The sequence below is a fragment of the Mobula hypostoma genome, chromosome 4 (genome assembly GCF_963921235.1).
Source record: "Mobula hypostoma chromosome 4, sMobHyp1.1, whole genome shotgun sequence".
Classification (NCBI taxonomy): Eukaryota; Metazoa; Chordata; class Chondrichthyes; order Myliobatiformes; family Myliobatidae; genus Mobula; species Mobula hypostoma.
Window position 1 is genome coordinate 184,926,041 of NC_086100.1, and position 6,000 is coordinate 184,932,040.

The following is a 6,000-nucleotide window of genomic DNA, read 5'->3' on the forward strand; positions in this document are numbered from 1 at the left end:
CACTGTTCATTATTGCAAAATATAAGTACCAAATCAAAGAGAAGTCAATGTCATTACAGCAAAAATTTACATCAGTAATTAGGTACATCCGTACACCTGTTTATTATTTGAGTTATAGAGTCATGGAGAAGTACAGCACGGAAACAGGCCCTTTGGCCCATCTAGTCCATGCCGAACCATTTAAACTACCTACTCCCATCGACCTGCAGCGGGACTATAGCCCTCCATACCCCTACCATCTATGTACCTATCCAAACTTCTCTTAAATGTTGAAATCGAGCTTGCATGGACCACTTGGTGCTGGCAGTTATTCCATACTCCCACAAACGGCTGAATGAAAAAGTTTTTCTTCATGTTCCCCTTAAACTTTTCACGATTCTTCCTTAAGCATGACTTCTGGTTGTAGTTCCACCAAACCTCAGTGGAGAAAGCCTGCTTGTATTTACCCTATAAATACCCCTCATAATTTTGTATACTTATTCAAATCTCCTCTCAATCTTCTACGTTCTAAAGAATACAGTCTTAACGTATTCAATCTTTCCTTGTAACTCAGGTCCTCCAGACATGGCAGCATTCTTGCAAATTTTCTCCGCACTTTTTCAACCTTGTTTACATCTTTCCCGCAGGCAGAAGACCAAAACTGCCCACAATACTCCAAATTGGGCCTCACCAACGTCCTATACAAATTATACATAAGATCCCATCTTATGTGCTCAATACATTGATTTATGAAGGCCAATGTGCTAAAAGGTTTCCTTAGGACTCTATCTACCTGTGACACCACTTACAACTAATTATGTACCTGTATTCCCAGGCGCCTTTGTTCTACCACACTCCTCAGTACCCTACCGTTCACACTGTAAGACCTACCCTGACTAGTCCTACCAAAGTGCAAAACTTAGCCTTTTATTCTGACAGGCACGTACAAGCTTTGTACTCTCAAAATTTCATTTTAAAGGCCTCCCACTTTCCAAGTACACCTTTGCCAGAAAACAGCTTATCCCAATCTACACTTGCCAGATCAGTTCCGATACCATCAAAACTGGCCTCTCTCCCATTTAGAATCTCAACCTGCAGAACAGACCTATCTTTTTGCATATTTACTTTGAAACTAATGGCATTGTGGTCACTGGATGCAAAGTGTCCCCCTACACAAACTTCTGTCATCTGCCCTTTCTCATTCCCCAAATGCAGATCAAGTATTACATGCTGTCTTGTTGGGACTGCTACGTACTGTTGAAGGAAACTTTCCTGAATGCATTTGACAGACTCTATGCCATCTAGTCCTTTAGCAGTATGGGATTCCCAGTCAATATGGGCGAAAGTTAAAATTACCTACTTATGTTTCTTGCAACAGTCTGCGATTTCTTTACAAATTTGTTCCTCTAAATCCTTAGGACTTTTGGGTGGTCTGTAGTATAACCCCAGTAACGTGGTCATACCTATCCCTTACTCACTCTTCCTTCAGTTAGTCCTGACGAAGGGTCTCGGCCTGAAACGTCGACTGCACCTCTTCCTAGAGATGCTGCCTGGCCTGCTGCGTTCACCAGCAATTTTGATGTGTGTTGCTGGTCATTCCTATCTTATTTCTCAGTTCCATCCATAATGCCTCATTAGTTGAGTTCTCCAGTCTGTCCTGACTGAGCACTTCTGTGATATTTTCCCTGACTAGTAATGCCACTTCTCCTCCTTTAAACCCCTCCACTCTGTCATGTCTAAAACAACGGAACCACAGAATACTGAGCTGCCGGTCCTGCCCCTTCTGCAGCCAAGTCTCACTAATGGGTACAACATCATAATTCCAGGTGTTGATCATCAGTGAAATCATCTGCCTTTCCTGCGATACGTCTTGCATTGAGATATATGCAGCTCAGGACACTAGTCGCACCATGCTTAAGCTTTTGATTCCTGACTTTCTCTGAGGTCTTACCAACATCTATCTCCATAACCTCTCCACTAACTATTCTGGCTTTCTGGTTCCCATCTCCTGCAACTCTAGTTTAAACCCCACCATACAGCATTAACAAAACTTCCCCCTAGAATATTAATACCCCTCCAGTTCAGGTGCAAACCGTCCCTTCTGTACAGACCCTACCTTCCCTGGAAGAGAGCCCAATGATCCAAAAATCTTATGCCCTCCCTCCTACACCAACCCCTTAGCCACCTATTAAACTGTATAATCTTCCTGGTTCTGGCCTCATGAGCAGATGGCACGGGTAGCAATCCTGAGATCACAACACTGGAGGTCCTGCCCTTTAACTTAGCACCCAGCTCCCTGAGCTCTCTTTGCAGAACCTCGTCATTTGTCCTACCCCCATGTCATTGGTACCCACATAGACCATGAACTCTGGCTGTTCACCCTCCCACTTAAGAATGTTGAGGACTTGTTCCAGGATGTCCCAGGCCCTGGCACCCGGGGTTGCAACATACCATCCAGGAATCTCATTTTTGCCACAGAACTCCTGCTCATTCCCCTAATTAACAAATCCCCTATCACCACAGCACATCTCTTCTCTCCCACTTCCCTTCTGAGTCACAGAGCCAGACTCAGTGCCAGAGACCCAACTAATGTGACTTTCCTCTGTTAGGTCAACCCCAGCCCAACAGTATCCAAAGAGATATATCTGTTGTTGAGGGGGATGGCCACAGGGGTACTCTGCACTATCTCCTTAACCACTTTCCCCTTGTTGACTGTCATCCAGTTTCCTGTGTCCTGCACGTTGGGTGTAACTACCTCTCTATATGTCCTGTCTGTCACCCCTTCAGCCTCTTGAATAATCCAGAGTTCATCCAGTTAATGTAAATATCTAATCAGCCAATCATGTGGCAGCAACTCAATGCATAAAAGCATGTAGGCATGGTCAAGAGGTTCAAACCAAACATCAGAATGGGGAAGAAATGTAATTTAAGTGGCTTTGACTGCGGGATGATTGTTGGTGCCAGATGGGATGGTTTGAGTATCTTTGAAACTGCTGATCTTCTTGGATTGTTACACACACCATTGTCTGGAGATTACAGAGAGTCATGTTAAAAAACTAAAGAGAAACCTCCAGTGAGCAGCAGTTCTGTGGTCAAAAATGCCTTGTTAATAAAAGAGATCAGAGGAGAATGGCCATCCTGGTTCAAACTGACTGGAAGGTGACAGTAATTCAGGTACCCATGCATTACAACAGTGGTGAGCAGAAGGGCATCTCCGAAAGCGTAACATGCCGAATTCTGAAGTGGATGGATTACAGCAGCAGAAGATGAGAAATTTACTGAGTTTTACAGCAAGATGATTCCTGCTTAGCATTGCTGCTTGTCGCCCCTCCAACAGTGCCCGTAGGTCAGCTGCAGGGTCATGAACCAGGGACCACCACTCACTGATCTTTCACTCCCTTAGCCCGGGTACATCTCCTGCTGGTGGAGCAGTGACGGAGATGTCTCCCTGCCACCCCCTGCAGCTTCCAGTGGGGTTAGACTGTCCTCAATTTCTGCCCTTCCTCCTCAGCTACAGCCAAAAGCTGCCCTTTTCTACCTCCTCAACTAACTCTCTGGTGGCCCTCCTGAGCCTTGCATCAGTCACTCCCATACAATGGAGTAACGGTGTCGTCGGTGTGCCGATGAAGCCCCAGCATCCTCCCTCCACAGGGTAGGTGATAGTCCTCCATCCAACTTCCTTACACTCAGCTGCCAGGTCTGTGTGCTTCAGCCTCTCTCACTCATGGACAGCCTCTATGGGATGGTTAACTCAATGAGGGAGACTGTCTTGGTGGCTGTGGACCACAGTACCACGTCTGGGTGGTGATTTCCATGGGGAAACTGTAGCTGTCTGCTGATGTCTGCCCTAATGTTCCACTCCTTGCCTGTGGAATGGAGTCCTGTAGGAGCTCTTGGCTGGGTGCATTCAGCGCTCTTCCCAGCTTTAACAAATAGGATGAGTTGTCATCCCGCTGGGGGGAAAGGCTGCTTCTTGCTTCCCACCCGCAGGTCTCTAGGATCTCCACCAGCTTCTTTAGGACTTGGTTGTGCTGCCAGCGGCAGTGCCCTTGCCACAGCGCAGTCTTGCATCCTGCCAGGAAGTGTTGGAGGTTGGCATTGGTTGTATCACACATTGTCAGCTATCCTCACTGCCAGACCACTGGTGAAGATTTCGAGGGCAGGGCAAAGTGTCATAGGTTGCCCTGATGCTGTTGATTTTATCAAAACTTAAGGAAGCACCAATAATGGTCAATGCCAGTATGACAGTAAAGAGCAAACATTTCATTAGCTGCTTAATGGAGGCAGTTAGTCGATTTATTATCATAAGAACATAAGAACATAAGAAATAGGAGCAGGATTAGGCCATCTGGTCCATCGAGCCTGCCCCGCCAATCAATAAGATCATGGCTGATCTGTCAGTAAACTCAGCTTCATCTACCGGCCTTTTCCCCATAACCCTTGATTCCCTTACTATGTAAAAACCTATCCAACTGTTTCTTAAATACATTTAGTGAAGAAGCCTCAATTGCTTCCCTGGCAGAGAATTCTACAGATTCACCACTTTTTGGAAAAACCAGTTTCTCGTCGTTTCCGTCCTAAATCTTCTCCCCTGAATGTTGAGGCAATGTCCCCTAGTTCTAGTCTCACCTACCAATGGAAACAATTTTCCTACTTCTATCTTATCTATCCCTTTCAAAATTTTGTATGTTTCTATAAGATCCCCTCTCATTCTTCTGAACTCCAGAGAGTATAGTCCCAGGGGACACTCTCTCCTCAGGTTAACCCCTTCATCCCTGGAATCAACCTGGTGAACTTCCTCTGCACTGCCTCCAAAGCCAGTATATCCTTCCTCAACACACATAAAAGTTGCTGGTGAACGCAGCAGGCCAGGCAGCATCTCTAGGAAGAGGTGCAGTCGACGTTTCAGGCCGAGACCCTTCGTCAGGACTAACTGAAGGAAGAGTGAGTAAGGGATTTGAAAGTTGGAGGGAGAGGGGGAGATACAAAATGATAGGAGAAGACAGGAGGGGGAGGGATAGAGCCAAGAGCTGGACAGGTGATAGGCAAAAGGTATATGAGAGGATCATGGGACAGGAGGTCCGGGAAGAAAGACGGGGGGGGGGGGGACCCAGAGGATGGGCAAGGGGTATATTCAGAGGGACAGAGGGAGAAAAAGGAGAGTGAGAGAAAGAATGTGTGTATAAAAATAAGTAACAGATGGGGTACGAGGAGGAGGTGGGGCATTAGCGGAAGTTAGAGAAGTCGATGTTCATGCCATCAGGTTGGAGGCTACCCAGATGGAATATAAGGTGTTGTTCCTCCAACCTGAGTGTGGCTTCATCTTTACAGTAGAGGAGGCCGTGGATAGACATGTCAGAATGGGAATGGGATGTGGAATTAAAATGTGTGGCCGCTGGGAGATCCTGCTTTCTCTGGCGGACAGAGCGTAGATGTTCAGCAAAGCGGTCTCCCAGTCTGCGTCGGGTCTCGCCAATATATAAAAAGGCCACATCGGGAGCACCGGACGCAGTATATCACCCCAGCCGACTCACAGGTGAAGTGTTGCCTCACCTGGAAGGACTGTTTGGGGCCCTGAATGGTGGTAAGGGAGGAAGTGTAAGGGCATGTGTAGCACTTGTTCCGCTTACACGGATAAGTGCCTGGAGGGAGATCAGTGGGGAGGGATGGGGGGGACGAATGGACAAGGGAGTTGCATAGGGAGCAATCCCTGCGGAATGCAGGGGGGGGGGAGGGAAAGATGTGCTTAGTGGTGGGATCCCGTTGGAGGTGGCGGAAGTTACGGAGAATAATATGTTGGACCCGGAGGCTGGTGAGGTGGTAGGTGAGGACCAGGGGAACCCTATTCCTAGTGGGGTAGCGGGAGGATGGAGTGAGAGCAGATGTACGTGAAATGGGGGAGATGCGTTTAAGAGCAGAGTTGATAGTGGAGGAAGGGAAGCCCCTTTCTTTGAAAAAGGAAGACATCTCCCTCGTCCTAGAATGAAAAGCCTCATCCTGAGAGCAGATGCGGCGGAGACA